At 45.9% G+C, this 12084-nt stretch overlaps 1 protein-coding gene across 1 annotated transcript in view; it reads right to left on the reverse strand.

Moving 5' to 3' along the window:
• FRMPD2 (FERM and PDZ domain containing 2) overlaps positions 1–12084 on the reverse strand; it is a 603077-nt gene that overhangs the window by 66168 nt on the left and 524825 nt on the right. The gene's annotated exons all lie outside the window — the stretch shown is intronic.

Consider the following 12084-nt stretch of genomic DNA (forward strand, 5'->3'; position numbering starts at 1 on the left):
AATACGCAGTCTAACAAACTGGATAAATACATGGTCCAGATGGGGACGCCCCAGGCGGAGGGTGCAACAGGGGACCAGTCCGGCCCGAAAGAACCGTCGCTAGCTTCCATCATGGTGGCCATACAGACACTTGGCGCCAACTTGGAAACGAAAATCGACAAGGTCTCCATCGAGGTCAACCTTCTCCGCACCAACCTCAGTAAAACTTCGGAAAAGACCAAAGCCAATGAATCTGATATCCGGGAGCTTCAGACATCAACCAAGGCTCTGGAACAACGCGTAAACGATCTGATGCACCAACACCGTCAAGTGACCCTGCGGCTGGAGGACCAAGAAGGGAGGGCTCTCAGGAGTAATATCCACGTGGTAGGTGTACCGGAGGATTTGGAGGGGCCTAGCGTGGAACTCTTTCTAGAGGACCTGATCCTCAACCATCTAAAGCCTAAACGCCTGCCCAACATCTTCACCATAGAACAGGCCCATCATGCACCTATCTCTAAACCTAAACCAGGGACACCGCTCAGGACAATAATTGCAAAAATCCAGGCAGCACTGAGGGAGAGAGACATCAAGTATAGGATGCTTTTTCCTGCCAAGCTCAAAGTCCTTGCAGGGGGCAAATCCTTGTTCTTCACCTCACCATCAGACATACAGGATTGGATTGACCGGGAGTCGTCAAGAGCTCGGGACCATGCTGGTGGTGAGAGCTGGAGAGATAATCAGGCTGTGTCGCCGGAATCGATGGCCGGGAGGTCAGATGTGGATGGACAGAGTCAACGCTCCTAGAGGTCGAGTTCTGTAAGTCCTCGCTGGGGGACTCTTCTAGAGGCGGCTGAACATTGAGGGCAATGGACCTGCGGACGTGGACCTTGAAATAATGTTAATTTTTGACGGAACGTGTATGTGACAGAGACAAGAAAATCTACAGCAAGCTTATCCTTCAAATTTGCCAGATCAACCTAGAGGTTTCTGCCGGTCCTGCTATTAGCGAGATACTTTTGAATAGCGGAATATGATTAAGTGCTATCGATCATAGCTGATACATCAGCTTGCTCCAGCACTGACGGTAGAACTGATATTGATGATCTCCGTGCTCGTTTACTCAAAGCATTGAACTAATAGTCAGTACACCTAGAGTTGTGACGACGATTTTTTACCAACTGTGAAGAAAGCAGGATACAGGCATTCGCCCCTGAAGAAGGGAACAGGGCTTCCCGAAATGCATCGGGCGACGCTTCTTCTTAATCTCTGGTGTTATTGCGCTATGTAATGAATTATCTCTCATAGATAGCTACGTACATAAGTATATGATTATGTGTACATTTCAATATGAAATATTATGCAAAACAAGATTTATGCACACTGTGCGTGTGATGTATTAGCATAAAAGTGTATAGGAATACATTATCTTCTTCATGATAACTTATGAAAATTTACGTTGAATAATAAATACACTAAATGGAAGATTAGTTCACAGATTATTCATTCTTTACAGCATGTATAGTATATTCAATGTGTTGAGAATCTATATTCTCTAGGAACAGTGCATCCTGCATGTAAGCTTTGCTTACATGTACTTTGAGTTCTTCACACACTGTGTAGCCAGCACAGTCTAGCAGTTTGCACCCTTGGTTAACTTTCATAATCAAGATTACCTTGACAAACAAGAGTGCTCCTATTCCCCACCTAATTAGTACCTCTACATACTATAACATAGTGTGGAGAAGTGTGGCTAAATGATTAGAGCGGCAGACCCTGATGCAGAGGTCTAGCCCGGGACCAGGGTTCAATTCCCCGCCTTGGCGGGTCTTGGGCTCAAAAATTCCACGGACCTGATAATTCTCGCCTCTGTGCCTATTCCAATCAAGGAGTCCCACTCTGCAACTCTGGGCAATAGCTTGCTTAATTTCCACAACGGCCCCCACAACGCTAAGGATGCCTGGCCTCCACCTTGGGGGTGCCCAGGAGTGAACGCCTCACAGAGAAAGCCAGGATAGTTTCCACAGCGGTATACATAGAAGCGCCTTGAGATCCTTGCGGGTGAGTAGTGCGCTATACAAGTATCAATTTACACTTAGATTACATACTGCGGGATTTGATGCCTGGGTGTGGGTCATGCTCTCTCTAGTGAATCCTGATGGGGTGGGGGGGGGGGAGATATCTCTCTGCGATAGCGGGGCGCCGCAAAGAACGTGAGGCACAATTGCTGATTCTAGAAACTGATTTGCGGGTACTTGAAGGTACTTCACAGAGCAATGGGAGCCCTGACACGATCCACCAACTCCAATTCAAGACTGCGAGTACAAGGACCTTGCTACCGAAGCTGCCAAGACACTGGCGAGGGACAGGAAGGGTAGGTTATACGATCAGGGAGACAAGGCAGGCCAATTGATAGCGTGGTTGGATAGGAAGCAGCAGGCTCAGAAGGTGGCGGCTGAACTTAGGACGGACGCAGGGACCGTTCTTACGGAACCACATGAGATTGTCCAGGAGTTTGCATCGCATTATAAACGGGTATACACTAGGAGATCCAAAAAGTCGGAAAGAGAGTCGGCGGCCTTCTTGGACGACATTATCCTTCCCTCCCTCTCAGCGGAAGAACAGGAGACTCTAGAAGCACCCCTGACCATGGAAGAGATAGTTAGGGCCATTCATTACCTTCGCCCGGAAAGGCTCTTGGGCCCAATGGTCTACCTGTTGAGCTCTTCAAGCTCAAACCCAACAGTCTTGGTACGCACCTGAAACGGATGTTCGAGGAGAGTAGGGAGCTAGTTAGCCTGCCCCGGGACCAGAGGATAGCTACCATTGTTGCTATCCCCAAGGTGGGGAATCCTAAAGAGTCCTGTGCCTCTTATAGACCGATATCATTGCTCAATGTAGAGCCAAAACTCCTGGCCAAGGTCCTGGCCAACAGGATCAAACCGGTCCTCAACACCCTAGTACACCCGGACCAATGGGGCTTTATGCCTCACCGCAATATGGCACTTAACCTAAGACGTCTCCATGGGGTGCTGGGATGCTGCCACCGGTTACGCATGGATGCAGTGGTGGTGTCCTTAGACGCAGCAATGGCTTTCGACATGCTAGAATGGTCATACTAGATGGCAGTACTTCGAAAGTTGGGGTTCGGCCCTAACTTTGTTAGCTGGGTGAAACTCCTGTATACGGAACCATTGGCTCAAGTTGTTGTCAACAACAAACTCTCAGAGGCTTTCACATTGGAGAGAGGAACGAGTCAGGGAAGCCCCCTCTCACCCCTGCTCTTTGCTCTGGCTCTTGAACCACTGGCAGTGTGGGTTAGGCAGGCCCCCTCTCTGCAGGGGATACAGTGGACGGATGGTTGGGAGGACAGGATTTTGCTATATGCGGATGACATCCTCCTGTACCTTACGGCGCCGCACGAGTCCCTCACGGCAGCACTGGATATCTTTCAGAGTTTTGGAGAATACTCCAGCTACAGCATTAACTGGGGGAAATCTCTCATCTATGTCTTGCACGGAGCCCCTCCCCCGCGGACACCGGATGATTGCCCGATCCAAATAGTCAGCGACGGCTTTACATATCTAGGTATATACATCTCTAAGGACCGCGCCGAAAGATACAAGCGGAACCTCTTGCCACCCTTACAGCGGCTCCAGAGAGACGCCGCCATCTTGAAGAACCTCCCGCTTCGCTGCTTGGCCGAGCTGCACTATTTAAAATGATGGTGCTGCCAAGAATCCTATATGCCCTCCAAAACCACCCAGACCTAGTCCCACAAAAGTATTTCGCCGCTATTAAGGCAACCCAGAGAGACCTTCTCTGGACTGGTGTGCCTCGTATCTCCCTCCAGAAGCTCACATTGGGCTGGTTTGATGGGGGGATAGCACTCCCGGATATCAGGAAATATTATTGGACGGCGCATTTGTCAGCCATTAATCAGGGTACATACTGTGCAGGGAATGAACCAGGGTACAAGATTGACAAATGGCTTCTTCCAGGAGGAAACTTCGAAGCGGCTCTCTACTCCAGACCGGGAAGGTACCGACTAACGGGACCAACCAAACACTCCATCCAGCTGTGGCATATAGTCCACGAGAAACTGGGTTGGGCTGGCAGACGTACCCAGGCAACCCCACTGTGGGCTTCAGAGAAGCTAGGCACTCTTAGCCGCACGAAAGGAATTAGACACTGGGACCTCATAGGCATATCTCGTATCAAGGATTTATGGGGCCCAGAGGGAGTATTAACATTTGATACCCTTCAGCACACATATGAGTTAGCCCGGAAGGAACACTTCCGTTACATGCAGGTCCAACATGCACTACAGGCCAATATTCCTTCTGGGACGCAACTCCCGGAGTCCTCGCCACTAGAAGATAGACTACTTGATGGCCACCTCCAAGAGAAGGCCATATCGTTCACATACAAAAAATACATTAATCATATCCCAGATCCACTACTAGCCCTTAGAGAGAAGTGGGAGGCAGACGGACTCGAGATTGACGATGAAGAATGGCGCAAGGCTATAGCGTCTCCCAAGGAAATAGCAATATCAGCTAAATTGCGATTGATCCAGTTGAAGATCCTGCACAGAGTATACATCTCTGGCACCAGGCTAGTCTCGATGGGGCGCAGCGACAAAGGACTCTGTCGTAGGGGGTGTGGGGAGGTGGGAACCTTTCTGCACATATTGTGGGAATGCCGGGAGGTACATGCCTATTGGACACGGGTGCTTAACTGTATGAGGGCAGTGTGGGGGGTGGAATTGCGACCTGAGGCGAAGAGGTGCCTCCTTAACATTTGGGAACCCTCAGACCTCGCATCGAAAGGCAAACTGTGGAACACATTAGGCCTGGCAATAGCAAAGAGGAACATTGTGAGGATGTGGGGGGCCGCCACACCACCAACACTTGGTGCGTGGCAGAAAGATATGGACTGGAGCATGGTCCAGGAAAGGACGGTGTATGTGGCTAGGGGGTGCCCAAGGAAGTGGGTAGCTGTGAGGTCCAAATGGAATGAATACAGGGGAAACATATGTGAGCCCCCCATGATTACGACAGTTGACGAGCTAATTGACTGATGATCACGGTAATATAAGAAATGGACTTAGACTCATGACAGATATTGATACGCCAGATTTTTAATTCATGTGTATTCCTGATATGTATACCTTGTACTGATGCTCTGCCCTGTGTGTGACTACAACCTATGTTGCTTTTCTTTGAAAAGATTAAAAAAAAAAAAGTACCTGGCCTTATAGACTAAAGAAATGTATTAGGTCATAGGCTGGTACTATTAAAATGGTAGTGCCGTGATATCACGCGTTTTGATGTGCTGATACTCCTGGTCAAGTCAACATGTTTCGAAGCCCCCATGATGAACCCCTATGATGAAGCATGACACCAAGGGCCCTTTTGGTGTGTGAGGGGTATTTAAGCAAACACTGTGTATGCCCTACCAAGTTTGGGGTGCTCTGCCAAGCTACCAAGAGGGTGAGCGGGGGTTATTTTGGGTGTGTAACTTCCTTACCCTGACTAGAGAGTGTGATTCTGCCTGGCTTGGGTACATACCCTAGACAACCAGATCCCCGATTTCTAACACTGACCCTCTGAAAAAGATGGTTTGGAATTTGCACAAATTCAGGAGAGCTCAATGACATAGTTGGATCTATACCTGCAAGCCAAATGTGTTTACCATTGTATTTCAATAATTTAGAGCAGTGGTTCTTAACCTATGGTGCGAGGACCACTGGGGGTCTGCGAAGCTTACTCAGGGGGTCCATGACTGCTTTGAAAATTAAATAATATTAACAGACTTGGAAAGTGTATATAAATTAGGGGTAGGCGTAGTTTGCGAAGTAGCGCTTCACGAAGCTACGCAAAGTGCACTTCGCACTACGCGAGCTACGCGTAGCACTACGCGAACTGCGTAGTAGCATGTTCGCACTGTGCAAGATGGCGTTTTCAATGATTGCACAGTGCGGATAAGCATCCGGCACTGTGCAATCATTGAAAACAGCATCTTGCACAGTGCGAGCTGTAGTTTTCTGTCACTTGTGGAGATTTTTACTCGAGCAGCAGCTTTCTCAACGCGGACTGGTAGTTTCTCATCGCGAGCGGTTGCGAGCATACGCGACCACTCGCAATGAGAAACTAGACCTACCCGCGATGAGATTCTCGCAGGAAGGTTTATTTTCCACGCTCGCGATTGGCAACTTGATGTTGCTGATTGCGAACAAGGAAAAAGTCTCGCCAGGATGTCATTTTGCTTGCTCGCGATCGCCAACTTGATGTTGAGGACTATGAGCAAGCAAAAAATGACCGCTGCGCTACGCGTGTTCGCACTGTGCTACGTGCAGTTCGCGTAGTGTGAAGTTGCGCAAACTTCGTAAACTATGCGAGCATGGCTTAGTGCTTTGCCCAGGCCTAATATAAATAAAGCAGCAAAATTTAAAATGTAAAACAATTCTGAAAATGTGAACAAATGATAAATTGGAGGCCAAAAATGAAGTTAGTATGCTCAGATTGATTTTGGGGTGCAGTCACTACAAGTGCATCAAACATAATATAATATTGATGATGGGTTTCCTCAGTTCAATCAAGAAAAGCTCCAAACTTCCCATTAAAATTAAAGTTTTGATTGTTTTCTATTTGTTTGTGAATTAAATAACATATTTCCTCTTCCGTGTACTCCTTTGAGGAATGCTTGTGCCTGTATTTTTGTGTATTATTTTGGAGTTTATTTAATCAAAGTCTGGAGTCCTTGGCTTCCAATAATGACAATGTGGGAGTCACTGGATTCTGATAATGGTTCAGTGTGGGTTCCTAGATTCCAGTTTTGAAGTGTGGGTCCACAGAAGTCAAAAGGTTAAGACCCACTGGTTTTGAGGATGTCATGTAAAACATTGTATTACAGGGTTATGCAATCATAGTATATATATACCTCTTTGCTCAGAGATTTCCCTACTTTCTGCCTTCCAAGTATCCAATTATCAAAAATACATACTTGAAATCATGTTTACATTGTCTGTAATACCTGAGTACCTTCACATGGGCCCTTACAATGTATTGTTATCTCATACCCATTATGTTGGTTGCTGTTGGACAGATCTGACTAGAGAATTATACCTTACATTTACAATATTTACAATGCATGATTTGCACATTGTTGGATACATTTCTTCTATAATGATGTTTTTTTAATGAACAGCAGCAATCAACTGCCTCTTTACATTTTCCTTGTGGAATCCTGCAGTTATCTTAAGCATATTAACTGGGATTCACTGGGATTCCAAATGCTTTGTTAAAATTCTGCCAGGTGCTTGTCCTGCCATGGTGATTTTTCCATGCTGGGTAGTGCATCTGCTAGTAACATGTATGGAGATCCACTGTCCTATCTCCTATGGACATTTGATTAGACTTCCACCTCCCACAGCTGAAGCCACCTTAAGAATGCAGCATCACGAGATCAATAGTTGTTGAGTTAGATTGGAAGTAGCCATCTTGCTATTTTCTACCTTTATATTGAGAGAGATGCAATCTGAACGGTGATTATTCTGCTCTTCTCAAGACAGCATTGTATGTGTTGCGCTCCTTAGATATTCCTCCTTAAGATAATGTTTAAATCATTTCTTCTTCCCTTCTTCAATACCTGTCCTTTGTAATGTCCTTTGTAGTACCAGCTCTTGCATATATCCTTCACCTCCGGCCCATGGATGTGAAACCATCACTAAAAATCCCTCATTCTGGTCCAAATAGTTTGTACAGCCCAATTCTTATATTTGGGGTCTTTTAGGTTTATTATGATGCTAAGACGGATCTGCGGTCTAGGTCCTTTGGTCTCTACTACCACTTACCTTTGAGAATCATCAGTAGCAAAATATCAGAGGCACCCATCCCACCATTACTTCACACGTCCCAATCCTATAGGCAAGCCCTGTAGATGCCAGTAATAGTCTGCTCCAATGAAAGCATGATATGTACGCATATTACCAACTCCTGGAAAGGTGACAGGACATGGGGGCAGCTTTTAGCTCCCTAGTGTAAAATTATGATTTGCCTTAAGCAAGACACTACGAGAGGGCATCAATTACACTCTCTGACCTTTAGGCAAGGCGGGGAAGATACAACACAAAACACCCATCTTTGGAGAAGGACAGTGTTTTTTTTTGCGTTTCTTTTTTTCTAAATGGGGCATGTCCAAATATTTCTAGCAGGCCACTCTGTAATACCATGTACAGTTTGTTTTTTTACACCAAGGCAAGTCAAGGCTGGGGGTTTTGTACTCTCTATGGCTTCAAGGTTGGGTGGAGTTCTTTTTTAGGTCAACCCTACCAGACAGAGCAGCTGCTTGGTTGAAAATGACCAATTGTGGGCTTACTAAGAATGTACTGTGTGGTTTAAAGCCCACCCACGACTTACCATTGGCTGGCTTTGTCACTCTGATTTCCTTGCTACCTATTCCATCGCTTGCCCTGTCTATCTTGTTCCAGATGGGGTTTATTCATCCCAGCAGTATAGACTCTTTACTATCCTCTTGATCTGTTCTTCTACTACTCACTTTCATGGAACTACTTTGTTTTTTGATTAAGAGCTCCGTGAGAGTGAGTGTATATTCCAACTCTCTCCCACGTGTGTGCCCCCAAATATTCCACACTCTCCGTTTCTATCTTGTGTGCTTTTCCCTACTCAAAATGATGGTGTTATCCTAGTGTGCCATTGCAATCTTGAGGGTTTCTCCTATACTCTGTGATCTTGTCCCTTGCTCTCTGACTTCATTGTGTGCTTCTCCTCTTGTCTCTACCATATGCTCTACGCTGCTCTCTCCCTTGTGCAGTACTTATCCCCTTCCCACCTCACCACTTACGGAGCAGCATTGCAAAAAGCCATTGCAAAAACCAACAGGTCCGAGAGGCAAGACCTGTTATCTTTGCCTTGCTTTCTATCTTTTTTATATCACACTCTGGACTATTTTACAGTTTTGAAAAGACATACATAAGTGGACACTTCCTATTAAACATACTGCAGCGCAGTTGCGGCGGGCACGGCTCGTGGGTGGTAGGGTGGGTGCTGGAGGGATCAAATGGGAGGAAGCATAAATCTAAAACATTTTTTACCTTTAGGCCGGGTACCGCGTTTCTTCTTCTGCTCTCCTGTCTCCGACTACAGTAATAGGAAGCAGGCAGCCAGGCTCCCTCCCCCAGGCATATCACAATGCTGCAATGCAGCGTTGTGACTGGTCTGAGCACCGTGACATAGCGCTCAGCCAGGGGTTGAAGAGGTGGGCATGTTCTCCATGCAGGATGAAATGCAGCCTGCATGGAGAAGGGGAAAGTGTGAATGACTGATTTGGGTGGCCCGAGAGGGCCGATAAACAGTCATTGCGCACTTAGGTGCGGGCAAACCACTGAAAGTTACCATCTTTTCATATTTTTGCTTCTCACACTGCGAGAAAGCAGTGGGAGCAATACTACTCCGCCATAGCAGAAGAGCCAGCACTGCTGCAGCGTCACCACTTCCAGTGTGCAGCTTTTTTCAGTTTTGTCTGAATGTTCACGAACATAAGGAGGAAGAGGGCAACAAGTGTCAATTTGCCAGAATATGTTACATATGGGCAAGCACACTTGAAACTCCCAATGTTCTTTCTAGCTCCAGAATTGCAGGCCAAAAATTCACCAGACAAAGAAAAGACAACATGAGATGAAAAAGCCACCCTGTTACTAAAACATTCTTGGGAGATTTACAAGCCCCTTGACCCTCCTTGTGTCGCCATTGTGTCCCTTTTTGACGCAACAGCGGTGCAACCAATGTGGCCACTTTACAATGTGACGCATCTCGGGAGATACGTAACGTTGTAAAGACCTGTGTCACATTATACCTGTGTATAATGTTTGGAGGTTGGGCGTTCCCACACAAAAAGTCATGTAGAACTGACGCAGTGAAATTTACATTTGTAATTAATTTTTAATTGACGTTTTATGAAGAATCTAGCCACTTCTAGTTTAGCTGCAGAATGGGCAGTAATTAAAGCCTTTAGGCTTGTGGTGGCTCGTGGTGAGCTGAATAAGATTGTCCCCTTAGTACCAAGGTTACTAAAGAGTTTTCATCTGAGAAAACCAGTCACACAGGTTCATACCCACCTGAGATTTGCTTACTCTGTTGACGGGGTTTGCTATTATATCCATTTGAACCACTAGAAGTGGCAGATACGATGTGGGTCTCAAGCAAAACTGCCTTTTTATTAACCATTACGTCTGCTTAGAAGGTATGGGGAATTGGGTTAATTCCAAAGAAAAATACAAAGATTCACATACAACAGGAGGTAATTCTCCTGGTTTTTCAAGAAGGAGATGTTTAACAAGTACCCTCCTCTTTAGATATAAAGAGGACATTGTCGGTTTATTTACAACACACTAAGGAGTTCAGGCTACCAATCGCAGTTTTAATTTCGTTTGAAAGTGTCAACAAAGCCAAGAAATTTACAACTCCCCTTGTGAGCAGATGGGGTTGTCGGGCTATTTGCCAAGTTTACAAATCCCTAGTTGTGATTCCCCTTTCTCAAGTTCAGGATTGGTCGACCCGATTGGGTTCTACTTCTTGAGCAAGGGCTTCTGGGGTTCCAATCCAGGAGATATGCAAATCAGCCACAAGAAAGTCCCATCATACTGTTGTAATCATTATGTCATGAGTTCATCCACTGATAATTTTGTGTTTGTTGTTGTAAAAGCCACAATGAAGACATTGTAGTCCACAATAAATAAGCTAGACCATCAAAACATGGTGTAAAACGTTCTTTATGTTATTGCTTGTAATTTCCTCACTATGTAGTAACTGGGACGAGAAGATCCCATGAAAAGGTAATTAAACCATTACTTACCAATAACTTTCTTTATACCAATTAGGGTCATCCTCATCCCAGTGAGCAACTCACCCTCCCTCTCGTCCCTCCCATATAGTGTTACACCTCTTTTCTTGACTTATTTCTTAAAGGAATGGAGGAGCCTTTAGGCTATAACAATAAAACAAAAAAAAGGACTAGCATGTAGAAGGCCTGTCTTGGGGTGGGACTGACCTCACTATATAATGACTGCGATAAGAGGACCTTAATCAGGATAAGTAAAGGTTTTTATGTAAGCATGGGCGAATTTTGCGAATCTCGCGTTCGCAAATTTTGCGGATTTGCGAACTCGCAATCCGCAAAATCCGCGAATTCTCGCGAATTTGCGGATTTTTTTTTTTTGTGTTTGCGCAGGTTTCTGCCAGTTCGTGAGGGTTTTGTACAATTTCGCAAATTGCGAACTTACCTGTCGGGTCGCAAAATTCACGAACTTGTTGTTTCTACGTGTCCAGCCTGTTTGGGACGCTCTTCTTCATCACTGCCACTCTCTGTCACCACTGCCACTCTCTGACTACTCATGCCACCCTCTGGCCCACCCATGCCACCCTCTGTTTCATCACAGCACCCTCTGGTTGTCCAGGCAGTGTACATTATTGTGGCAACGCAAGCACACCTTCCCTGCCTCAAGTGACCTGAATTAATTTGGGGCTGATTAATGTGTCACAGAATATTTTTTTAGCTGGCACCTGCTTCCTTAGTGCTTCCTGATTAGTGATCTTTTGCACTTGCTAAGTGCTTTCATTGTTGCAAAATTAGTTACAACACCTGCCCTGCCCCAACTGACAATAAGGAATTAGGGGCTGATTAATGGATTTGAACTTCCAGCCTGGCTCCTGCTTGTCTCCCTTAGCTGTAATTCAGGACCTTTGTGGCATATGTGTAACTATTCTGAGGTTCAGAGCAGGGTCACATAATAGTTGCAACTGGCAACTGAACTCTGGAGGGGCCCCTCAGGAAGCACTACAGGAAATGGCTACTAATGATGAGCCTGAACTTTTGAACCTGGTAAGTAGTTTCAGTTTTGCTAAGATCGTATTTCTGCAATTTTGCACTTATTCGCGGGGCGCGAAGTTGTACTGGGAAGCCGCAAACTCACGCGAACAGTGCGAGCAGTGCGAGCAAAATCCGCTGCTCGCGGATTTGCGGATTTTGCGGGAGATTCGTGAATCTCGCGGATTGCGAATTTACCGAAAATCCGCAAAATCC

Source organism: Lissotriton vulgaris, chromosome 5, assembly GCF_964263255.1.
Source record: "Lissotriton vulgaris chromosome 5, aLisVul1.2, whole genome shotgun sequence".
Lineage (NCBI taxonomy): Eukaryota > Metazoa > Chordata > Amphibia > Caudata > Salamandridae > Lissotriton > Lissotriton vulgaris.